The following is a 26,837-nucleotide window of genomic DNA, read 5'->3' on the forward strand; positions in this document are numbered from 1 at the left end:
ATGGGGCATCCACAACCTCCTTGGGCAACCTGTTCCGTATGCCACTTCTGTACATCCATATTTCTGAGAGCCAGCACAGCTACTGTTTTTCTCCAGATCTAGTCTTTCTCAAGAGAATTCCTCCTAGAAGGCTCCAAAACTAACCGTGCCTTCAAAAGAATAAACATAGTTTGGGAAAAATGTTAAATTTTGAAAAAGACGACCTTATTTTTACTTGTGTTAGAGACTTAGTTTACCCTTCATTAAAATCCAAGGGAACCAAAGTTTGATGTGAAATATATTAATTTATTGGTATAAGTGTAACCAGATAAAGAACTTACTTAAGTATTGAGATATTTTCTTTTTTTGAATTGATTTATGACATAAAGTTAATGAATGATTTCTTGCTTCTTTGTTGTTACAGAAAGGAAAGGCTGAAGTGATGACGTAGGCCTGAAGTTTGTACTTCATAGAAGCATAGAACAAAACTAGAATGGGAAAGAGACAAGAAGAATAAGAATCAAATTTGTAATTTGAATTAGGGTTGAGACTGGGACTAGGCCCTTTGAGTTGGGCTGTATGTAAGGTGAATTTGACTGAGACTGGCTTTGTCTTTGGCTTTATGTGAAAGAGAATTTTTCTGCGGAGTGTCAGATATGTTGCTTGTTATTGATGTTGACATCGCATGCAAATCTCGATTGAGGACTGATGAGGAAATTATGAAACAGTTCCTATTCTGTTCCTAGACTGATAACAGCAGCCAAGTAGGGTCGGTCAGCATGAGAGCAGAGGTTCGTCACACATCAATTTTTATTGCTTACTACCAAAAGATCTACATGCTTAGAATTAACACAATCAACTATGAAAATGACTGCTAGATAATTCTAATGTGGAATAACATCACTGGCTAAACCTGTGGATCTGCCAAAAAATAAAAAAAAAGGTAGATAAAACTGAGTGTATCAGCCACTGCTGTCCATAAGCCTTTTTGCCACTCGTTGTCCTATGGTAAACAATAATCCTTAATAGCGTTTTGGACACCTGTTCCCAGGTCAAAATCAAAGGTACCCATTTTCTTTTCATATTACATCAATTTTCCCATTATTTCTGCAGATTGCAAATTTCACAAAGTTTTAATAGTAGTAAAGTCTGTTTCTGCTATTTGTGGCAGTAAATGAAGTTCAGCTTTAGAGCATGAAAAAATTACTCTTACCTTACAGCCCAAGTCTTTGTCCTGAATCCATCCATCTGCTTTTGGAATCACAGAGTAAAAGTAATAGTTTAACATCTTTATTCTGTAAGTCTAGTCAAAATCCATTATCCTGGCAAAGTCAATGGTAACAAAAATATTAATAAATCATATGCTTCTTGGCATGCCTAAATGATCTCAGGTGATATTACACATCATGGCACAGTAACATTCTTTGAGACAACTGTAGGATTACAGATAAAGTAATTCAAACAAATTATTAAAAATATGATAGCATTATCAACTTCATAATGATGGCACCTAATAACATTAGCACTGCAGCCTAATGCTTGTAATGCAGAGATCTATCTGCATATCATTGAGGTGTCGGTTAGAGAAAATGAGGTTGCAAAAGTCAGAGTGCAGCTGGTATTAGCTCTGTGCTCACCAGCATGTCAGTGAACTGACCAAAACAACACAGTGATCAGGAAACCAAATGCACCAGAAGCCAGAACAGACAATCACTTAATAGAGTATGGCTTCAATACAACAATCACATAACCTCCTCAGGAATCTTTGGGCTTTACTATTTTGCATTTTGATGTATTTCTTTGCCAGGCTTTGTTCATTCCAGAACTACCTTAAACCTGGCTGAGGTGTAGACATGCCTCAGTTTTTCTCTTGTTTCTCTTCCCATGAATATTAGCTCTTCAGAGAATCTTAACTCATTTCAGTATGAGAATAGAAAAGTTCATCTAAACCTTAGTAGTCCTGTATGACCTATTCCTATAACATTTATAGGGTGAGATGACAATCATTCTTCAGTCATTTGAGTATCAGGACACTTTGCTACCAAGAGAGAAGCTCTATCTTGTACCCTATTACTGACTTTTTTTTTTTAATTTTTATTTTTTATTTTTTTATATTTTTTTTTGTCTTTTTGTTGGTCTCTTGAAAACTTTCTGGCAAGACTTGGTAACAAGATTATCAATCAGGGCATAATATACCACCTGTATCTTGGCAATTTCTAGGAACACAAACGAGGTGAAATCTATTGTACTAACACATCACAAGGTCTTTCAGAACGACAGTGTGAGACACGCTGTTCCAGATGCTTCCATCCTCTCATTGTAAAAACCTATGGTGCAGTAAGTCATGGAAAAAATGGATGCACTCTCAGATCATGTGCGTATAAATGCGTAGGAGCTTGTCATGAGGTGATACTTTTGGCACACAAACTGTGATATTCAGTCATTGCTTTGAAACGTATTTGAAATACGTTAGAAGGAAAAAATATAAATATCCATTGTCTTGGGGTGCCAGAAGGCATGAAAAATCTCCACCCAATAAATCTTGTTGGGTTAAAAAATGAGTTCATGGCACCTCTCAGACTGAATACAGGATTACTTGATTTATGGGAGTTATGAAGTTACAAGGTGCCACTTGAGAAGCTCAAGGCAGGGAGCTCTGCAGGTGGAAGGATAAATAGTGATTATATTTGATTTTCAGTACTGAGAAAGGAAGGAAGAAAAAGAGTTCCATCAAACTTCCATCACTCTTTGAGATCCAGCTCCAAAAATCTCTTTCTAATAGATACAGTGGCATTGGGGCAGTACCACTCCTTTACTGAAAAAGAGTAATAGCCAAAAATTACCTGCTTAGTGGAGATGTAAATTTTCACGCACATAAATTAGAAGTTTTTTCTTCTGCAAGACTGTGATGTTTAGATCCTGTTGTAAGTGGAAGACAATTCCCCAGAACCAAAACCAACTGAGCAAGAGAAGGATTTGTGCTTTGATTTCAAACTTGTGTAATTGTGATTGATAAATGACTCTTTGAAATTTGGCCTAATAACGGGCCAGATCCTGCTGGAATTGAAAATAGTTTTGGTATGTAGTTAATGGGATACCAGTGATCAGTGCAAGGAACTTGATTATCAAAACTATTGTGCAAAAGAGTATTCAGGTTTCCTATTTTCTGTTTGTTTATAAGGACTATTTCCCTAGTTTCTTTAAGATGCCATAAACATTAAGTTATTTTATCAGACATGCTCTCAGTATAGGTGTTGCTGTCTTAGTGTAGGGAGTGCAGCAGAAGACCTCTGGAGGTCTTATTTTCTGTGTTTATAAGGAAAGCACATCTTCCACTGAATCTATAACTCTTTACAAAGCAGATATGCCTACTGAATTACACTAGGTAGGAGTCTTTACTAAACGACAAACTACAAACAGTCCCCTGCCTGAACTTGGGCACACAAAAAAAGAACGTTGTTTTTAACACATTCTGAGTGCTAACTTCAGTGGGAACTCTAGAAACTAAACACAAAGGGAAAACACAAGCAGCATTGCTTAGATACCCTAGCTTAAGGTACCAGAATTCGTTCTTTTCCTTTATCCATTTTCCCACCTCCCTGAGCCAAAATTGATGACGAGTGATTCACTGAAAATCTGATCTAGTGGGTGACAACCCTGCCCATGGAAGGAAGTTGGAACTGGATGATCTTTAAGGTCCCTTCCAACCCAAGCTATACTGCTATTCTATGAATCCATGAAAATGTGGATCACTGAAGCAAATCTAATGGTAATACCTATGCTTAACATTCTCTCTCTCACCAGTAATGTGTTTTAGTTTCAAGTGCCTTTGAAATTCCAGTACTTTTTTTGAACATAAACTGCAGATGGCGTAATTTTCTTCCCATGTGCCTTTGAATCCTTTCATCTCTCTGAATAGGCTGAGATTGGTGAGAGTTAAAACTGAGTAAAAACTAATAGAACCCATAGGATAGACGTAGAAGGGTGCTTAAATTTACTCTAAAAGCTCAAGCTCAATCCATGTCAGAAGAAAACCTCATTACAGCATTCAACTTGAAAGATAACTTGTTCTATTTTTTTTTTTTTTTTTTTTTTTTTCTGTTCAAAGTATGCAGAAGAGATCACGATTAATACCTGAGCTCAATCAGTAAAAGTCTGGACTGTGCATATAAAATTCTCTTCCTTGTTAAAGAACACCACGCACCCAGTATGATTCTCTGTCAGAACTCCCATTCTTACAGGTTGCATTAAAAGATGCATTCAAAGATTAAAATTCAGTGTATTATCACATAAGGTTTTATTTGTTTTGGCACATTTAGTCGGTTAGCAATTGTGTGTATATATATATTGTGTGTATATATATATATACACAAGTCTCTCAATCAGAATTACATTTTCCTACTAAGCAGAATTGAATTTTTACTTCCAGAAGGAATTCATTGGGTTCAGCTCTGGGTGTTCAAAAATGCACTGCAGGAACCAGCCCTCAGCCAAAATGGAGCTTGATGTAAAATGGAAAAGCTTTTATCCCTTTTATCCAATTTAGAACTAAACATTATTAAGAAATGTTCTTTGTTTTTTGTTTTTTCTATATAATAGACCAACAACTTTGAAACATGCGATACATCCAGAAATAGTTAAGAAATCCATTTGTGCATCTCATAAATAATTCTGGCAGGTAAGAGCCAAAGTGCTGCCCTTTCTGTGGACACCTATGTATAATTGTATAGTGGCATTCCCCAGGAACAACATGGTATTATTGAAAATTTGCCTCGAAAGATTTATCTTACTCTGTTAAAACAAGTCATTAAATTTATATTTTTCAGTATCATAGGTCTTCATTGAGTCAAATAAACCACATTTTGTTTACCGCCCTGAAAAGATATAAATGCTAAATACTCTTTAACTTTATTTTATGAGACTGAATATTATATTCCTCTTTTCTGTGACCTTTTATTGCCTTGCGAATAAAAAAATAATCTAACAGACAGAAATAACAGCCAGAGAAAGGTGGGATTTATGAGCATGCCAACTCCACTAAACCAAAGGATAAACATAATAGTCTCAGAATAAAAATAGTGAATTATCTTGTGCTTTATGCTCAAAACTTTAAAATAGCTTTTTTTTTTTCCCCTCCACAAAATTAGAGCTTTACTCAATGTCATCATCTCAGAAGTAAAAGAGCACTTTCTTCCTGTTTTCAGTATCCTGATAGACCTAAGAAATAATTACATACATTTTATTTGTGAGAAAAAAGAACCTGAAAGAAAGGCCCATCTGGACTACAATACAACATAGAGTACATCAAAGATCTGTATATACTGAACACAGCAGGTTTTTATATTATCATAATAATGGCAAGTATTTGTTGCAAATGATTGTGTGAAGTTTGCAACTAGTCAAAATAAACCAAGCTTTCATGCTGGAATCTGCTTGCTTTAAAGCACCTCAGATTTTCAAATTTAGTCTGCTTTGAGAAGTAATATTGTAAAATGAAAACTTAGTTTTCCTGAGATCAACTCTCACAGTTTTCTCTTACGCTACTCATAAATACTGTTTAGCTGCTAACATGATAAATTTTTACTGAAATCCCAAGCAACTACTTCTCCTACACATTCTTCTGCTCTTCCAGGTGAAGAAACAGTTATCCACTCAAAACATGTGATTAGACTGCTTCATTAAATTAACTCTGCTTTTAAAAACATTTCACATTTACAGTTCAATCTAATTTTTCTTTAATTCAAAGATTCTTGCTGAAGTCATGCATGTGGACTGATTATACTCAAGGGCATATAGCCAATTGTGTAGTTTCAACCCTTCTGCCTTTTGTTAAAGGCAAGAGACTCATAAGTGTTAGTTTTACATCTTTTTTTTCAGTTGTATAATGCTGCACCTGCATTAACAGACCAATGCGAATGATTGACATTTATTCCACGTATATTTTCTTAGGAATTTCTACAGTAGGAACCAACTTGTTTTCCTATCTCAGTTGCATTTAGCACTTTCTTTCTCTTTCCAAACGGTACTAAGTAGTTGCTAGTTTTCTACTACTCACTCCAACTAGCCCATGCGATTCTCTGGAGAGAGAGAAGAGACAGAGAGAAGAAAGGTGGGAGACAGCAAGGTATCCCTTTGCAAGGATGCCAGCAAGCATCCCCTCTGAGGATCTGTCAGGTTTCAGATGGGATGTTATGAGCAACAGGTGGAGAAGAAAAGCCTGTAGGAATCTGAGGAAGAGAAGTATTTTCAAGAAAAACAAGAAAAAGTAGAGGAAGGTCTGTCTACACTAGATTGGGCAAAGAGAAATAGTCAGGTCCTCTGTCAGATGGGGCTTGGGCTGACCTGCTCCATAAGAATGAGATAGTCGCCTCTTCCCAGGCTTGACACAGTTAAAAGGGAAGTGTGCAGTTGTATGGTATGAAATAGAGGCACATAGTTGCCTCTGACCAGTTTTCAGATAACCCAAGAAAGGTATTAGTCACAATGTGATAATAAGGAAGGAATGCAAGGAAGGAATAGCTCAACTCGCCCCAAAGATAAGGGCTTTTCTTCAAAGCTTCCAGAAGGAAGCAATCTCCATGCACAAAGATGCATCCCTCTAGCCTGTCAGCCCTTAAATGTGATGAGGGAGGAGTGGATCCAAGGTTTGCCCCTTCTGGTCACACAGGTGAATTGCTTCCACCTGTGCTCTCAAGACTCACCACGCCTCTTCACCAGGAGCTCAATCACTGGTTTAGACCATGGCCTAACAGTTCCCATACAACAGTGAAGAACACTTTTACCTCTCCCACTCTACTCAAGCTGCAGTCTCTTATCAATCTATTGAGAAGAAACCGATGAAATTTCACAGTTGCACGTATTTCCTAAGCATGCATGCTCTTCTGTAATAAAGACTTAACTCACTCTAAGTTATTTGTAGTCTAAAGACAGTGCTCAGCCATCACTGGATGAGGAGGTAAGAATGGATGTCCTTCATTGCCTGGCACTTTCAGGGACTTTGTGGTGACTCCCATTATTATTACTATCATCTCTTTGGTGGAAGACTGAAGTGAATGAGCAACATTGCATCTACCTTTTTCAAAAGTGGTATGTGAAATACCCAGAATTTGCCAGCTTTTCAACTGCACAAAATAACACAGGCTAAATCTAAAGTGGATCATGATGTCTTTTTGTTCATAAGATGAAGTGAGAATTCTACTGTCCTAAGATATCATAGTTTTCTTGAGCAAAATTACTAACAAAAATTTTTGAGAAGAAAATGTCCATTTTGCACCTGTAATATAAATTTTTGCAGCAGCAGCAGCAGCTGTGTCTGTTTCATGTAGATGACAAGCTGACAAATGGAAAGATTATTTCTGTTCCTTCTTTCATTTGAGAGTCATAAATCTGAAAAAGCAGAATAGATTTTTTTCTTGCATCTTATAAGATTTTATGGGAAGATCCAAGATGGCAGAAAGGGCACAGTTCCAGAATATAAATAAGGTCTGTACTCGTACATCCTGCAGTCACTCAGTGTAATTTGACAGTATCTATGTCAAATCAGTACGCAATGCTTTGTTGAACTAGTGGAGTAAGAGGATATGTCTGAAAAAATAAACAGTCTGTTGTCCATGCCATTGACATGAATGTTTGTTTAATAAGATTGTTTTGATTCAAAATCAGTTTTCATATTTGTGCTGTTGCAAACCAGGCAAAAGCAGTTGTGCCAGCCATCTGTATATCATCATATTTGGAGGAGGTACGGCTCTATTCAGCTTTGTACTGACGTGTATGTATAGTGCTACCGTATTTAAGTATTGTGATAATTTATATTCAACCTGCATATACAGAGAAAGCTTCATCCTTTCTCAACGTTGAGACGAAGACCAAACAAACTGGATGTTGAGTTACTGGTCAACATGAGTGCTCTTTGTTGTTAGGCATTTCATCCTGTGCTATTCTGAAGCCAGCCAATTAGAGGACAGAAACTGCACCACAGACCTACAGATCTACAGGTGTTTTTTCCTTGGTTTTCAGTGCAGCAGCTCTGATACAAAGTCCTCCCCAGACAAAGAGTAGTTAAATTTAAGAAAAATAAATGTTTCTCATTCATATATGTGGTAATACAATGGCAATGGATTAAATTTCATTTGTAAAGGTTATCAGCTGAAGATGATGAAAAAGACACCCTGGACCACACTGCAAAGCATCTTTGGTGGACAGTGGAGTCAGCAGAAACTGTTCTCTCAGTTCACTGGCACAATTAGTTTGCAAATTCTTTACTTAAAGCTTAAATGGCAAAACTCATATGTAGTTTTATTTAGATGTCCTGGTGACTGCCTACATCATTTTACATGGCAAACCTTTTTAATTCTGTCAATTTCTTCTTCTTTTATTCCTAGACTTGTACATAAACATAAGTTGTCTCTTTTCTTTCAGTCAAAATATCAAGTTTATATAATCAGAGGTCACTTTAATGTCATTGTCTAGTGTAGCAAAGGTCATATTATAACAAGGATTTATAGTAATCTAGTTACCCTGAGAAAGTGATTTTATTCATAGTCTAGAAATGAAAACCATGTGGTATGGCAGGTTCTGCTCTTTGACTGTGTGATGTCTTTTCCATTGCTCTAAGCCCTTCTTATCTCTGGTTTTGTAAGGGATAGTGGTTCCTGCCTGAGCATGAGTGACTCAAGACTAATGAGTTTTGAGTTGAACATATAAGGCCTGTTTTGGGATAGCTTCCTGGTCTTTGCTAGTACATGAAAGAACAGCCTGAAGTGGAGAGGGCAAGCCTGTGTCAGTGGACTGGTGTGTTCCAACGTGGTGAGTGGGAGGTGCACAACTCCCCATGTGCCTTCCCTCTGCCTCCCACTTTCTGTGCTCAGCATCCATCTCCAGATGGAGTGCAATAGGGAAGAAGTAGAGAGGTCACTCCCTCCCTCTTCTAGAGTGAGGCCGCCTTCAGAGTATGATTCAGGAAATGATCCCTTTTCACGCATTCCACCCTCTGGCAAGCATCTTACCAGGGAAGATGCCAGCTTCATTCCTACCTCCAGGAGGAAGGAGATAAAATTGTAAATATCATTTAAGAGTTAACTATTTTTGGCTATGTTGCATAGGATGAAAGTCCCATTTTCTCCTTCAGAAATTCATTTTGTCTGATCTGACTGAGGCAAGTCACAGAAGGAACACAGAAGACATTTCTGCAATTACAGTTGCCACAGACCAGAGATCAGCAGCATAAGTGCAATTGATGACACGTGTAATCACAAAAGGCAGAGTTACTGCCTCAGTTGCAATGTCAGGGCTCCTCAGGACAATGCAGCTTCTGCAGCATCAAGCAAACCTGTGCTGCAATTCAGACATGTCCCATGGCACAAGCAACACCACTGAGCTGTCACTGTGCCAAGCCGAGCTGTGACACTCTCCTCTGAACAAGCAGATAGACATGACTGAAAAACAGAAAGTGGCAGATTCAAAACAAAACAAAAAAAAATTATTGCAATGCTCCATATTTAAACTGTTAAACTCACTGGCACTCAATATTATGGATACTAAAACAGATGCTAATGAGGCAAATTCTTGTAAGCACCTTCTGTGGAGCACTCTTCAGTGCAGGGATGTCTGTATTTGTCATAGAGCTGAAGGTCTGTAGAGGAGTCCAGAAACTATCACTCACTTCTTTCCTTCTTTATACTTTCCCCAAATCATTCCACTACACACCATCAAAGACAAGCCATTAATCTAGACAGACCTTGAGTCTGACCTAGTACAGCTAGTCACATACTGTTGTTCTTATTACTGCTATATTTACCATCCTGATATATGATCATCTTTCTAATATTGTGTCTGATTCTGATATTTACAGGAGGAAAATGAAAAATTGAAATCTGTAAAAATTGTTTACGGTGTTAGGAAACAGGTCAAATACTAACAGATCCCGGCCCGTCTCCCTTAACAAGGGCAGGGAAAGCTAAAGGATAGTTTGCTCATAGTCCAAAAGTATCCAACTAGGGAAGGCCAAACTCTTCAGCTGAACAAAGGCCTATATGATGATAGGATTCATCTAGATAAATATAGATGTCTGTATCTGAGCTGCTCCATCTAGAAGCTGTGCATGTCAATACAGATCTAAGCAATATTCTCAGCGGATGGTAAAGCACAATTCATCTAAGTCTAGAGTAGATGTCTAAAACAGGTTAGATGAATTACTCCCTTAACATTTCTATTTGCTCCACTGCCTGTAAAAGGTACCTGTTGTGACTCACACAGTTGTAGATCTCTATTGGAGGTGCCTAAAGTTGGATGAATCACTCATAACATCTATGATGTGATAAGTAGATAATAGTACAGGAGTATAGATTTCTCCTGAGTGTGATTAGTGACAGGAACACATTACAAAGGACCAAGATGACTTTTCTTTCAGCTGCTTACTATAAAGTATGGAGAAGCTAAATTTCCTAGAAGATATGTCCTAGCTGAAGCACAGCTGCTTGCCTTGCACCGGAGGACTCCTCTGGTCCATGTTGCAAATGGGATCAGATTCTTGAATCATAATCATTCCTCTTGCCCTTGAAAATGTGTGCCTTCAAACACTGCTAATGAATAGTAGCATATTTTCTATGCGTTATTAAGTGGTTCTTGACCAATACAGGTGTGCCATTTACCTGCAGGGCTTTTCCCACAGCTTTTGTTGTTGTTTTTCTTTGCTGCTGCTGTGTTTGATTCAAAGAATTTTATGTTACAAATCATCTTATGAATCTTAGATACGCTGAAATGTCCCATCAATACCAGCAGACAGGTATAGCAGTGCCTCAGAAAGTGGTAGCCTTCCCCCTTAGCAATCTGCTCCCTGGTGTGCAGTCAAAAGGGAAGCTGTAGTGCAGCACAGCCATTTCTATTAATATGACGGTTGCATCCAACACTGTGTGGCCAAATTTATCTTTGCATCACTTACTTTGCAGTGAAAATGCCTGAATTTAAGGCTTGGTGTTTAAGGAATTTTTGCTCACTGAGAGGTTTATCTTTAGTATATGATGACTTTACATCCATATTGTCAAGCATACAGTGGTCTGTACAATGGACATATTGAATAGTACTCATGTTTAAATTAAGTACAATGGCAAGTAAGGAAATTAATTATACTTACAGCTCACAAGTACAGTTTTACCTTATTTTGTATTCCTGCAATTTTGTATGACTAAATATCACTTGCACATGTTAGCTGTGTTCTTTAGTAGTTGGTATGAAGTCATCAGTCAGTAATGCAGTAACGTCACCAAAAACCTTTCCACAAACTGTGTCAAATTTATGACATGCATAGTAGTTCCTGACACTGTCCCTTCATTATTACTGGTGTTACTAGAAATTATGAATGTTTAACCTTTGCTAAACTGTTGATCAAATATGGTATGAGGATAGAGGGCAATAAATAATTCTTTTAATTGAGAAACATCACTGGGCAGTGATCAGTAACACTGGCAATAATCCCCATTTTATCCCATTTGTTTTCACCTCACAAATGAGAATTGTTGAGCAAATTGTACCTGAAAGGTTTAAATGCCTGGTTCCTAAAGCCAGCTCTCCAGCTGCAGGTGCTCAGACATCTCCAAGGTACTATCAGCAAGTAAGCCCAGTCATAAATCACAGAGGCTTGCTGTTTACCACTATGACTGATCTCCAAAAACAGGATCAATGCAGCTCATTCCCGAAGCCTGAAAACAAGTGTATATATAAAAGAAAGTGTCAAGAAACACAATACTAAAAAAGAAGGTCAAACCTTAATTCACCTTGGTTCCCAGAAACCTTCCTTAAAGCCTCTTGATGAGAGTAATTTCACAGCCTGTGTGGATTGCATTACGCCTACCCTTAAACGAAGTCATTTAAAGATAGTTACTGACTTTTTTTTTTAATACTGTGGTGACATCCATTCTTATCAAATAAGGCAAATACAGATTAATTAAATGTAGTTTTCAGCAGTATTTTTCCTGCTGGGAGACTAATTTTTGAGCAATGGAGAGGCCAATTTTTGCACTGTTCCAGGAGATGCTTGGAGAAGAGCAAACTCTCTGTGGGAATGATACGTAGAACAACCTATATTCTGCAGACTTGTGGGGAGGAAGCAAAATTGCAGCTCCTGCTAATCTAATTCCTTTCTCCTTGCACCAAGTAAAGTCATTACTCTGCAAAGAAAGATAGCTCTCCCTCTCACAATCTGGTCTTTTAATTCGGGCATCCAGCAGTAAGACACAGGAGGAATTCTCACAGCCTTTGGCATCTCTCTTGTATGCCAGCTAAATTACAGCGTATCCCTTCCTAAATGCATCATACAATTGAAAGAGCAAACCATCATAATACTTCCATAAGGCAAGATCAAGGATTCTTCCAGCGCTGTATCCTGTTTGAGTAGTCAATAGCAGCAGATGTTAGAAGTGTGTAAAAGAAAGACTAACTACAATGACTCTTTCCCAATGTGTTCTTAACTCGGAAGGTTTGTTCCTAATGTACTTTCTCAGCTAGAGCCCAAATCTGCCCAACACTCTCCCCCTTCAAATATTTGCAACCAGTACAGTACAGTGTTCTTCCTGGAGTTCCTCTCAAGGTAGCAATGCTACTTTAAATCCAAGGTATCTACAGCTCATCCCATGGCATTACTTTGGCTTATGTTCTCCACTAATTACTTCAGAATCAGGCTTCTTCCTGGCACGCTGCCCCTTTTTCACTGGCACAGCATGAAACAGGAATGTTGATAAATGGTTAGGCAAATCCTCCTCTCTGACAAGACTCACTAGTAGCATTCTTGTGTAACTTTGTTGACTTTCATGGATATGTGCTAGATGTTCACTGGACTGTGCACCATGCTTAAAAGCTAAACTAAAATAGTTTTTGTGCCTGTTGCTTCTTTAGAGCAGAACTACACAGGTATGGCTGGGCGGATGGGCAAAGGAAATATTCACACCATATTCTGAAGTCAACTTGAGCACTCGAGAAGACTTCTATAGCCAAAAGAGAGAGAAGACATGCACCATGGCTCTATAGTTATCCCAAAGAGACTGACTTCCTCATAGAGCTTCTGAAATGCCAGGCATGTGAACACTCTCCCCATTGCTTCCACACCTTCCAGTCACCATTTTTGATGATATGAGATCTCCAACAGTCTGTGGTGGGCCAGCATCTTGCCCTGCAGCAGTCTTGACTCTGGCAATAACAACAGAACTTTTAGGAATAAAAACTCTGACTCATTTTCTAGTTAACTTAATTTATTGTAATTAGCTTTACTTAATTATACATACAGCTGTTCTGCACCCTCAACATAGCTCAAGGGAGTATTTAAACTGCTTATGTCTAAATGTCATGTTTTAGCACAGTACAGAGCAAAGCATTCTTCTTCTCTGGATTGGTGGGAGAGAAGGGCATCCAGCAGCCCATCTTCCCCGGCTTTCCCTCTCATGGCACCTCCTCCTGCCCTGCTTCTTTTCCTCTTGTTCAAGGAGGAGGAGGAGGTGGCTGATTCTTTGCTCTCCTGACGCTCAGCAGGCTGGGGCACAACAGAAAGCATTCCCATGCCCTTCCCAGGCAGAGCACTGGCTGTCCCCAGCAAGTCTCACCCAGTCTGGCCAGACCGGGAAGTGTGAATGTGCCTCAAAGACAGCGTTAACCTTGACTTTTCTGCTGGCTTTACACCACTGGGATCTAGAGGTGCTCTTCTTTCCATATCACAGATAAGTGTGGAAATATTAGTGATAATGAATCCCACAATACAGATCTCATAAGAAGACCTTTTTTAAAGTAAAGCTTCATAAAGACTTTTTCCATGCTGATCCACAAACCCTTCCTATGCCCCTAAAACTGCTTAATAAATCTCTGTCTAAATCACCTCAGCGCAGAAGGCAGCACAATTTCAGCAAACCAAGCACTTACACAATCACCTGGACTCTTCACTAGGATCGTATTGTTTATTAAAAGTAAGTAATGACAATATTTGAGATTGGAATTTTAATCTGCTTTTCCATCAGAGGAGACCATGCAAGGTCACCTTTGCTGCGGTTGAGTTGCCCACGTGTGCACACCACGCACAGAGAACTAACGCTGTCCAATTCTTATTGTATTGCTTTTTCACTTAAAATAGTTCAATTCTAATTCTCTTCCTTCTGTTAATCCAACACAGCTCTGATAGCTTTATATTTACCAAGTCTTTTCTGTTTTGTCAAACTTTTGTGAGCAAGATGTAGAAGGTGCCAGAACATCTTGGGGATAATTACTCTTCAACTAATTTGAAGCTGTAATGATGATATTCTAGCTTTTTTATGGTGCAAATGTTTTATGTTTTATTAATTGCACTTGTTCTTTCCTTTGGTATTTTTTTTTTTTTTCTGATGTCTAATGGCTTTCCAGGTTTACTATCTAAACTATTCCTATGCTGCACATCTTGTACCCCAAAAGAAAGCCTTTATGAGAGTACTCTGAAGCCCAGATGCTGCCCTTTGGAGAAGTATTTATGAAGAAAACTTTAGTCAGAATCTTGTGCACTACTTGTGAGGGGGAATAGCTGGCAGATTGTGCCCTTTCACAAACCTGGGACTTAACAGAATCACAGAATCACACAATATCCTGAGTTGGAATGGACCCACAGTGGTCATTGTCCCCACACATGGCCACCCAAAACACAAACCCAAGTCTGAGAGCCTACGTATGGATGGATTCTGCTTGTCTAACACAGTCACAGTTTCTACCACCATCCTGACCAAGTACCTCAAAAAGCCTAATAGATATCATCAGAATAATAGATAATAATAGATATCAACAGAATATCCATGTACCACTTTGGGTACCTGAATCTGCCTCTCCCAAACCTTCCAAGTGATATTCAAAGAGGAATTTGCTGCTGAGTAACCTGTTATTTGTACAAACTGTCCCCTAACTCCGTGCGTTGAAAGGCACATAACAGTGTAATGGCCTTTGTTCTCTCCTTGCTCCTACAAATTAGAGAAGCATCATTTAAGAGAGAGCAATAAAGCAGAGAATGTGGATTCTGCATGATCCTTAAGGATGTTTGTAGTGGAGCGGGGATGTGATGGTAAGCTCTGGTTACTCCTTTGACCATTTTCCCTCCTCAGTTCAGCTGGCTGGTGAAGAGAAGGACCTCGAGCCACATCTTCTAAGGCAGTAGCCAGACTAAGGCATTCTTTAACATGAAGGTCAAACTACTTCTTTTCAAATAAAATGTTGCTTATTTCTTGTATACCTTGCAGAAAAAAACCCACATATCTCTGCACAACAGATGGAAGTCTAGCTGTCCTGCTGGGCCTCTGAGAGTCCCTGTTTCACAAGTGAATGAAACACAGAGGCAGATATGTTCCTGATCTCTTGTTCATATTCAAAGAGGCAAAGAGGAAGCAGTTTGTGCTTTTTCTCATGAGTGAGGTTTGTCTTTGTCAAAGAAAGTTTCTGAGTGCTGGAGCCAAGTCTTGGATGCCAAAGGGTTTTGTAGCATAGAAATTGTTGGAGGGACAGTGATGCATTTCTTCATGTAGGGGTACCTTTGTGCAACTAATTCTTTAAAAACCTCCCCCCCCCCCCCTCCCCCCCCCCTTTTTTTTCCCCCTTAAATATTTCTCTTCTGTCTCATTTCTACTACAGAGAATGTTTGTGAAGGCAAAGGGGTGACACGTGTTTCACAAGGTAGTGTTAAATGCAGTGTCCTTCATCCCCAGTTAACAAAACTCCCCTTTAAACCCATCAGTGTTCTTGTCATCATTTTCAGCTCAGGCTACCTGAAGTTCAATGATGTCTTTAACTGCAGAGATTACCAAGTGATCAACTGGCATCCTGAAACTGGCACCTGACAGATCTTGTTCATTTCTACAAAGGAAAGTCAAATGAAAAAGTTTAAAGGAGAACAATCAAAAGTCTCATAGAAGTCAGAGCCTTCTTCCTCGAAGCACAATGACTCATATGCTGAGTGATGAGTAATATATTCCTGTTGTTTTCACTGGAATTTGTTGCAGACTTTCAAAATTATTGCTACCTTGGTGTCAAAAGCAACTTTCAGGGTCAGATCTTCTTGTTTTCAATGTTCTTAAGTATCCAGGTGCCTGTGACCAAGAAAGTTTCATGAGGATACAGAAACAGGAGAACTCATCACCATAGGTAAGAACAACTCACTACTGCATGTACCAATTCAAACTTGTAAATTTACATCTGACTGTTACTTCATTCTACTGGGTGATGTATCTGTATTTATTCACCATGTTGCATCTTCTGATACTTCAAGGATACAGTTTAAGTTCAAGAAGGAGCTGAGATAGGACTGCTGGTTCAACAGACAATAGCCAAGGTCTAGCAATGCGATTCCTAGAGAAATTGGAGGCTAAAGTCTCCAGGATGAAATCCATGACCAGCATATCCATCTGTTTTGCATGGAGTGGTGCAGAGACCCTGAGGGAACTGCTTTAGGATTTGCAGTCTAAGAGCCCTTTCTGAACTCAGCAACATGAAACTAAGTAGTCCCTTCAATGTATGCACCTAGGCCTCTTTTCTTTGGAAAGATGGGGAAGGATAAGTGGAAGCAATTTGCAGACTTATTACATATAATGACTCAGCAGACTTAAGCAGGGTGTGCAACCCCTGAGCTAAATTTTGTCATTTTATTTCATGGTCAGATTTATATGTCCCATGTCTTGGTTTAAAATTCCAAACATTTCAATAATAATAATAACAATAACAACAACAACAATAATAATAGTAATCACCAAACAACAAAACACCTCCCCTGAAACCAGTAAGGTAAATAGCAATGCTTACTAGAAGATTTTCAGATTGACATTTGTTTCATGCAGAACAGTGTTACCCTGAAATTGGAAAGAAAATGTTTGTGTGATTTTTGCTACGTTACTTTTGAGCTTAGATACTTAAATCTCTGTTTGCTTCCTGTAAGAAAAAAACCATAAGCATTTTTAAATCACAAAGTAGGCAGATACCAGAGGAGAACTCTAAATCCAATGCACAGATATCCAACAACATTTACTTTAATGGACTTTACAAAACCTGGTGGGCAAACACAATCCTAACTAAATAATGCTGATTGCACTCCTTCCCAAGAAGAAATAATTGAAAGGAATTGAACAATAAATGAAACAAATGGAGCTCCATCAAAGCAAATGATGATAAGTAGAAACACTTTGGTGTTGCTAATGCTTATACTACCGTGAACTGGTCAGTATAATTAATACATATATTTTGTACCTTTTGCAGGCAGGTTCTTTGTGCTAAATCTGATGTTAAAGTGATACATTTGGAAGAGGAAGATTGCCTAATGAGCAGCTAGGCAGCAATATATCAAAAAAAACCACTAACCTAGACTGCTAACAATCTATGGATTTTCTTTTTCTTTTGGGTGTGCCTTTTAAGGGTAGAAAAGTGTACTTGTTCCGAATATACAGTCTAAAATGTATAAATGTTTAATGTTCCTTTCTATGTATATGCATGACAGGCATACATATATGCATAACAACTTCAAAAATGTGTAAACAGCTGCAAGACTGGAACACATAATCAGTAGAAAAGTTTATGGTTACTTACCCATGCCTGTTTAAACATGTAACTATAGACCTGCATTTCTGAAAAGTGATGCCCTTCATGGTGTTAATGATATGTAACCCACCAAAAGCAATGGAAAAGTGTTAGTTGAATTCAGCAAATTATCAATCAATTTTTTTTTTACTTTTAAGGTAGGAAGCAATTCCACTATGATGTTTATTTAATCACGGCAAAACACCCTTATAATTTTCTTCATGATTTCATTCCAAATGTCTTAATGAACAAACAAAAGAGAACTGATTTTTTGTCCTATGGAGATTCTCAAATGTTGAAAATCTGTACCATACAGATATCAGAACTGAATATACCGGGAATTCTCAAGGCAAAGTAATGTGGGTAAAATTATTACTTTTATGGTTTCAAAACATTTCATTTTGCTTCTGACCTCTGTGTTTTAAATAGCCCAAAGGTCAGGAGCTTTTTTGAGCTGAAAATCTAACAAACCCTTTTCTTTAAATATTAACATTGGAAGCTCTGTGCTCATCATGTGCATTTGTTTTCTTTTTCAGAGCTGAAAGACCAGATGCTTTCCCATGTTTTGCTGAAACATTTTTTCAGTGTGAAAGCCTTTTATTAAAACAAAACAAAACAAAACAAAACAAACAAACAAAAAAAAAACAACAGCAAACATCATCATCACAACCAGCGGGATGGAGTTCTTCCTCTTTTTTCCACCTAAATGTCCTTAAATTCCTCTAATTTCAGTAATGTATAGGGTGCACTTCTGGGCATCATCCTCCATGCCAGTTGTTTGCGGAAAGCACACAGCAAAAGTGTTTTTGCCGATGGATGGGATGTTGAGTGGCCTATGAGTTTCTGTATAAAGATCATTACAAGCAGAAAATACTATTGGTATTAAACTCTGTCTCCCTATGCTAGCAGTCGTGCTTTGAAGCAAAGACTGTTTAAGCTATGATTTTTTAGTTTTGGGTTTAGTTTTGTGGTCATCCCATTTTCTGACTTTTTTGCTCTGCTTGGTTATCATGGGAGAAGTCTGCTTTTTTGTCATTTTTGTTCTTGTCCTACAGGACATGAATTCAGGACAAACCTTCCTTAAGCTAACTGCAAGGCTTTTCTTTTCCATTCCTTCTGCCTTGTGCAAGGGCATGATGCAGTATTGTCGTAGTGCTTCTGGCAGATAACCCTGGCAGTGAGCTCTGTGCATAAACTGATGGGGGAGAACTTCAGAGAAATGGGAGATAACCTCCTGTGGCTGCCATGTACCTCCTTCTTCTATATATCACAGACCAAAAATAATCTTCTGTGTTTATTTACCATTTGTATTTTTTATTTTTTGTGAGTTTCCTATTAATAATGGACAATCAGCTAATTAAAAAAACAAAACCTCTCTGTGTGCTTTGGCTCTCTCATAGCTGAGTTAGCAGCTCTGGCTACATGCTGAGAAGACTGGTCGAGCTGCAGGCCTTTGTTGCCAAGGTCTGCAATATAGTTTTCCCTCACTGACAATGAACATCCTTTTCTTCTTCTTCTACGCAACATTATTTCAAAGTCATGGAAAGGGAAAGTCCAAAGAAACACTAGATGAAAACAAGTCATGCATTTTTTTTTATTTTTTTTTTAATGATATATAATATTATAACTTAAAAATTTCCTATGTGCGTATTCTTCTGAAAACTTCTGTTAACACTACCATATTTCACCTTTAACTTCATCCTCACCTTTGGAGTCTTCTTCCAGTTGCCACAAGAGTGAAGAGCCTCACAGGGTCCCCTAGATCTTGAGAAGGGCTGTAATCTTAACCACAAAGACCCAGATACAAAGGCACCATGTTTCAACTGTCTTTAAAGTCAGGTATTGAAATTCCCTTTGATATTTTTTTTGAAACTTTTGGAGAAGCAAAATCCTAAACCTGGAGCACTCAATATTACGTGGTCCCATACATCAGACCTTCTTAAAGACCAGTAGCTCTTTTAAGGCTTCTTATGGTTTCTGGAGGAGGACAATGGAGAATATTGGTTTATTTGTATGTGGAAGTTTAATGCACATCCTACAGTTTGTATAGCATGAGGGAGTAGCTTCCTACAAATTGAAGCCTCAGGGACACCTTGGAATGCAATCAGGGAGCATTTGGTGAGATAGTGTATCGTGTAGTAAGTAATAGATTGGATTTATTTACCTGCAGACAGCTTCCTTCCATTTGCAGAGGCAGAGCTTCTGCCTGAAACATGCATTAATGTTCTAGCTGACCAGTAGTTTTCAGGTGTAGTAAGAAAGTAATGAGGTTTTCATTTTCTGGGGAACCAATTGTTTTTGGCCATTGGGATACTGCAGCCTTAGAAACAGTGGATCTGGAAACCAGGTATTATTTTTTTCTGTACCTGAAAGAAACAATGCTGGAAACAAGTAGGAGTGTTTATCAATCATTTTCCCCTGTTTCAAACATTTTGATCATACTATCATTTTGATCATACTTGCTGCTTTTCCTATGTAAATCTAGCTTACCCGAGTGGTTCTCATTAGGACTTCATGTCTTCAAGAATGCACACATGAAATGATTTCCTTTCTTCCAGCTGCACCAGAGCAAAAGTTTGTATTCAATTACTGCTAGAATATTTGCTACTTAAAACTAAAGTGCTCTGTTTTGCTGAGTTGAGTCATCAGTAAAGGGGATGCAACATCCATCTTGCAACCAACTGTAGTCAGGCTCTTTAATTAATGCCTTGGGATTCTGCTTTGTCTTTTAAAAGGATAAAATCTAATTGCGGTTCAGATTAGGCTGTCTAATGAACATGACCACTAAGCAATTGATCAAAACTAATAGGGAGAATAGTTATGCCTACGTTAAGTAAACTTCTTGTTTGTTTTGCATAAGGAACTTAAGGAAACACTGCTAACATTATTGATGCATTATTTACCTCACTGACATTTTATCCAAACACTTCAATGTGGTTCAAAGAAGGGAACTCTGAGCCTCACTTCCCTACCACTAGGAAAATTCATCTTCTGTTTCCTACATTACAAAGATGCCATTTCAAGAGTTTCTTGGCATAGTAAATATAATTTTAATTTAGATATTCTACAGGTTTAACTTCACACATGGAAAAAAAAAAAAAAGCCATAAAATAAAATAAAAAACAACAACAAAAATTCACATCAGGAGCATTTCTTTTTGTCATTGGAAACAAGGCTCCTGTGTTAATTAGGCACAGTTGAAGATCAAAAGATAAACTTCTCATTTTTCAGTATGTTCTCAGTTTACTTGTAGGTAAGAATCCGGTCAGAGTATGAAATCAGTGCTCCAAATTCATTGAGAATCTCTCACATTAAACAATATAGCAATATATCTTTAAGCTTTTTCCTTAGACTTAGAGAAAATTTCTATCACCTGGCAGGGATTTAAGATAAAGCCCTGTTCAAAGATTAAATAAGATTAGCTTGTACAGTGTGAGTGTTCAGATAAAAGTCTCCAATGTTTAGGTATGTTCAGATTTTCAAAGAGAAGTCGAAGCTCCTCATACACATATTTTCCGAGAAGGAAATTTGCTTAAACATTAGACAAAAATTCAAGGATTTTATTTACAATTTATGTAAGAAAATCAGTTTGAGATACAGATAAAAATCATTTAAATACGAGCAACTTCTTGAAATGCTAATTTGAAGATGTGGAATGTTCCTTACAATCAAGGACAAGATATTAAATCAAAAAGAATATAAAGATACCACTAGACTAAACGTACAGATTCACAGAGTCAAAGAATAGTTGGCAGACATCTCCTGAGATGCTCAGTCCAATGTGCTTGAATCAGGGTCAAATACAGCCGGTTGCTCAGGGCCATGTCCAGCTGGACTGTGTGTGTCTCCAAGGGTGCAGATGCCACAACCTCTCTGGCCAAACTATGCTAGTGTTTGGCCACACATAGAAGTAGAAAGCTTTATTCCTGTGTTGTAGCAGAATTTCTTGTATGTATTTCAGCTTGTGTCTGCCACCCCTTGTCCTGCCTCTGCACCAGTAAGAGGATTCTGGCTCAGCCTTCTTTACTTCTCTACTTCTTGTCTTTGTGTATCTGTTTTCAGCACCGTGCTCTTCCCGAACCCTTGGAACCCATTTCCATCTGGCTCTTTAAGAAGACTTAAAGATGGAAAGATCACTGTAAAACTAAAGAAAAACATTATCTTAAAATAATTAGTCAAATGAGATTATTTCCCATTGATTTGTTTCTTACACTTGGATGCCCCTCTACTGAGTAACTATCAAATCTAGATATGCAATTTTGTAGCAGAGTGCTCTAAAAGCAAGCTGTGAAGCAAACACAATGTGATCTTCCTTGTTGCTTCTGATGGAGTGAGCCACTGTGCTACAGAAAATGTAGGTCCAGAGAAGAAACCTCAAGCAACACACTCCCAGAAAAAGAAATTATGGGCCATGACCCTTGTTCCATGAAAGGTCAATGCATTTAGGATGCACAAGTTGTGGGGCAGTTCTTTTAGCAGTTTGCACCATAGCAAAAGCTATGGAACTCAACTTGCATGTTGCTACTTACCAGTATGAAAATCTAGCTTGTTGCGTAGTTACTATGGTGATGTTTCTGGATATCAGTGTGTGTGCACCAGCACACTTCAGCCATCAGTCCCCTGAGTAGTCAGGAATTGCACAGTCAGATATTTGTCTCAGTTTGAGACAGTGGACTGGCCTAAAATAGATGTTCACTGCACCCTCCTTTGCAGCAGAGCATTCAACTGACCCTACCAGGATCTCTCCAGATGGAATTTCAGGCAGTTCTAGGGATTTCCTCAGGCAACATTTTGTATGCTCCAAGATGTTTATTAGCATCCTGGATGGAGTGTCCTTGAGATACACAGGCTGTTCTTGCTGTAGAACTGATCAAAATGTACATAGATAAAATACTTGGAAAAAGTAGAAATTCTTCCTGTAGTTGCAGAAATTGTCATATACATAACAATAATTATTATTATTGTATGCAGTTAGAATACTTCTCAGCTAGTAGAAGCTAAATGCAGTGGTGAACAAGTTCTTCTGTAGAAGATGGGAACTTTCCTCTTCTGGGATCATGTTTCCGAACAAAAGCAGTTCTTAGAAATTTGTGCAAAGAAATCCAGCAATATAAATGTATTAGTGCTTTAAAAAGAATTCCAAGACTGTTCACTTTCATAAACTATAATAAAATATGAAATATGTTCCTTAAAAGAGGGAAAAATAATGTAAAAACACAAAATTCTCTGATGTAATGAGGAGATGAAGGACAACATATATTTGTACATACATATAATATGCATGCATGAAAAAGGCTTTGCATACCACTGCAGAAAGCCAACTCATGCATAGGGAATAAGAAGGCAACACATTTTCCATTTGCGCCCCAAAATGCTAGTTTCTGAAAGATGGGATCTCAAAATCAGTGTAACAAGAAACCAAGAGGTAAGTGTCAAAATCCACTCAACATACAAGACATGTAACTTTGGTGAAGAGATGCTCTCACAAATTAGGATTTCCAGAAGTATCTGCCATTTTTGGTAAAGAAAATCTTAAAAACGACACTCGTTTGTATAGGTTGTCAGTTGTTCATGGGAAGAGAAAGAAAGAATACAGAATGGCATTTTTTCTCTTTTCTTTACAACATCATCTTTCATTAAAGCAAAAATTACACTGAACAGCTGGGGAGGATCTAGACTTCGCACAGCTAGCAAGGGGGCAGCAGGGATTTGCCCACTTCCCAGACAGGGGTGAATATGCTCAAGGTGACATGATGGGAGCTGCACTGTAGGCTGTCTCAGAGGCAGTCAGTGGAGAAAAGATTTACCTTCTTTTACTATGAAAGATGTTTTCTACACCTTGCAGTTGCAAGGCTTGAAGAGAGCAGAACATGGTGAGGAGGATGTGCAGCATAGGCAGTGGATGATGCTCGTTGATGGGCAAATAGGACTCCTCTTGGTACAGGATTGTCTGGAACAGGCAATTAGATGCAAAGCTGACTAGATCAGCCGTCTCTCTATTAGGGACAAGATTTTCACACTTTTGTGGATACCTTTAAATACACCAGCTGGCCCCATTCTTACACAAATATACTGTATACTGAGTTTACCATTATTGTCCATGGAACGTGCCCTGGTGGTCTGAGTACCAACATTAAAACCGAGCTTGCATTCATACTCCCTTACTGGAATGAGATTTCCCAGCATTCACAAATGGCCCAAGAGACAGATACATCCAAAATGAATAATTTTGAAATCGGTAGGTGGTATATTTTAATTCAAATGTGTAAACCTAATGTATTAAGCTTCCCACAATTAAAGTGATTTGCCTGTTTCAAATAACACCCTAAACCTTACACTCAATGAAATTCCAGGCTTCTTCCAAGCTTTATTTTTTTTTTTTTTCTTTTACAGCAGCCTTATAGAATAGCCTAAAAATACATAAAAAGTAATGTCACTGTCAAGTGTAATGCAAACAGCGGAGTGCTGGAGGTGAACCAGAGACTGGGCCTGGGGAGATGGACAAAAGTCAGAGAATGCATTCTCCAGGGATGAGAGTTTCTGAAGTCTAAGGACTGTTGAAGTGGAGGTGGAAACTTCCTGACAGATAATAAATAGTTTTTTCCCTCCCCAGTTCCCAGCATCAATACAATAAAAAAACTCTTATAACTTCATAACAGAGGTGAGACTGGCACACTCACTGGTGAGTGAGGTCTCCATTGGACACCACAAGAACATCAGTCTCTGACTAATGATTTGTTGCTGTGACATCTACGCACCTGGGAATGTGTGGCTGACTTTTTGTAATTGTGAAATACATTTTCGTTTTGTATACAGATCAGCATGCTCAAGATAGCAACAATTCAGACTTTCAGTGCTCCATGTTTCACTTTTGTCTGCTATTTATTCCATCCTTATCTCATACTAATAATTGTTGAAGGCATTTAAAAACACATTGTTGTGTCTTTCAGTGAATGATCAATGTCAAACAAATCATTTTGCTGACAAAAAGTGATATAGCTTATATGAGGCTCTCAAATATTTGAAAGTGGAGTAAGAAGAATAAGATTAGGATGTAACAGAGATTTGATCGCTGTCATATCAGCAACAAGATGTTGACAGCTAAAATAAATAACTTCTCAGGAGCAACTTGTTAAACTGGGTTAAAAGAGGATCTGTAATGATATGGCCCACTCTAATACCCCCTACCAATCAGATTATATTTTATTACTCAGCTGAACTCTATGGCATGATTGAGTTTGCGCTAAACTGAAGGGGGTCACGAGATGCAAACACTCATATTTCCTGAAAGCATTTTGGTGGAAAAAGTAGATAAGAAGAAAAGCATAGTGTCAAGGGAAAAGACAAAAGGCTTCACAAGAGATACTTAGGGATGGGAGTGTGCTGATATATGGCTGACTGGTAGTACTTTCCTTTCTAAAAATGTTCTCTGTGCTTCCATGGCACATATACAATACCCTTTAAGTGTCATATATGTGCCAAATTATACTACCATCAGACACCAATGAGAATGAGGCAAGGTGTACGGGGCACTCCATGCAACAACACCTTCCTGTAAAATATACAGATGGAGAAATTTGCAGCCACAGGAAATGAAAGCCACCTGGATGGCCAACAGACAGATAGTGCTGGCCAGCAAAGCATTGAGCCAGAACAGACATGATAATTATAGATAAGCATTAAGTAAGCAGGGATCCATAAGAAAGTTCTTTTATAAGAACAACCCAACCCACTGCTGCAAATAACCAACACACAAGCATTTTCAGAGATCTTTCCCTGAAAGTATTTAATCAGTGCTCTACTACACTGGTGTTATTAAAAAATTTCACATGTGCCCATTTTTTTTTCTTTTTCTGCACTATTGGCTCTGTGGGCCCATTTGAAATATCTGCCTACTAGAACAGCATGAGCAAACTAAAAACCTCAGAGTAAGTCTGTAGAGCTTGGTGGGGATCCCACCAGGGCTGTGCGGAGCTGATGGTGACTGTGTTGTTAAAGGCAGATTAAAGAACACAGAAATTGACCTGATTTTTACAATAGATATAAGACAAATCTTTAGTAGTTAGTAATGTTAGTAATTAAGTCATGTGGCTGTGTCAGCTACTTCCTTTAGGTTTCATTCTGCACCTTTGCCTCACCTTACGGCAGGACTAGGTGATCTTAGAGGTCTTCTAACCTTAATGACTTTATGATTCTATCTCAAACCATTCCTGCTGGAGATGATGTCATGCTTTCAGCAGAGCACATAGTATGTTTGAAGGACAATTGCAAAACAAACAATATTTTTATGCAGCACTTCTTGCGGTTTTGCAGGGCTGAAGTAAAGGCAGGCGAGACTGAGAGATAAGGAAACAGCTTTGTCAGTGCTTTTTGTTTCCCTCAGATCAAAAAGAGGATGGGTTAGAGAAGGGATGAAGGTTTAAATGTTGAGAGGTGGGTGCAGGTGTGGTTTTCCCCTAAAAATATGCATGAAATGTCTGAAATCTTTTGGTTTGTTTTAGCTTGGGAAAAGAGCTGGTTTGCATGAAGCTTATCCCATATTAACAGGCATGCTGTCATTAACTTGGGGAAGAAAGGCTGAGAATCCTCCTCAATCTCAGGCAAGTCATTAAAATTCACAGTCAGTCACTGCAGGCAAGGAACGAGCCGAGCAGCACAGCAGGGCTTGCTGAAGGGCCCTGGGCTGCTGCGGTGGCCTGGGCAGTGGTTGGGGCCTACTTGTCAGTCACTAGCCAGCAGCCGGAAGGACTGCTGGGGAGCAAAGTTAGGGCCAAGAGATGGATTTTAAAAAGCTGCTCCAGAATAAAGCAACCAGCCCTCACTCTCCATCTCCAGGGTTATCTACAGTGCTGCCTAAAGTGATTTTCTGTGATGCCCTGCAGCTCTCCAAAGCTCCCAGTCCTCCAGGGCTCAGACCATGGCAGCTACTCTTATACTTTGTGAAACCAACAGGAAAGGACAAGCGATGTCCAAGGACTTAACACTTGACTTCTAAACTGCACTCTGCTTTGACCTTCCCAATGGAAAATCAGAGGGGTATCCCTCTTCTGGGAATGCCTTAATCTGATGCCCAGCTGGAGGGTAGTGCAGAGTTACGACTAGCCAGGGCAAAGCCAGAGTGCTTCAGACTTCAGTGACGGTACACAGGGAATCTGGACTTCACATCGGTCTAGGTTTTGAGTTCTCTTGTGTAAATGTAGAGTTAAATCCACTAGCCTATTTCTATGAATAGCCAAACTCCTGCTATGTTGTCAGGAGCTAAGATTTTATCTTCCATTGCATTTTCATTATATTTCATTAGCAAA

This window comes from Excalfactoria chinensis, chromosome 2 (genome assembly GCF_039878825.1).
Source record: "Excalfactoria chinensis isolate bCotChi1 chromosome 2, bCotChi1.hap2, whole genome shotgun sequence".
Classification (NCBI taxonomy): Eukaryota; Metazoa; Chordata; class Aves; order Galliformes; family Phasianidae; genus Excalfactoria; species Excalfactoria chinensis.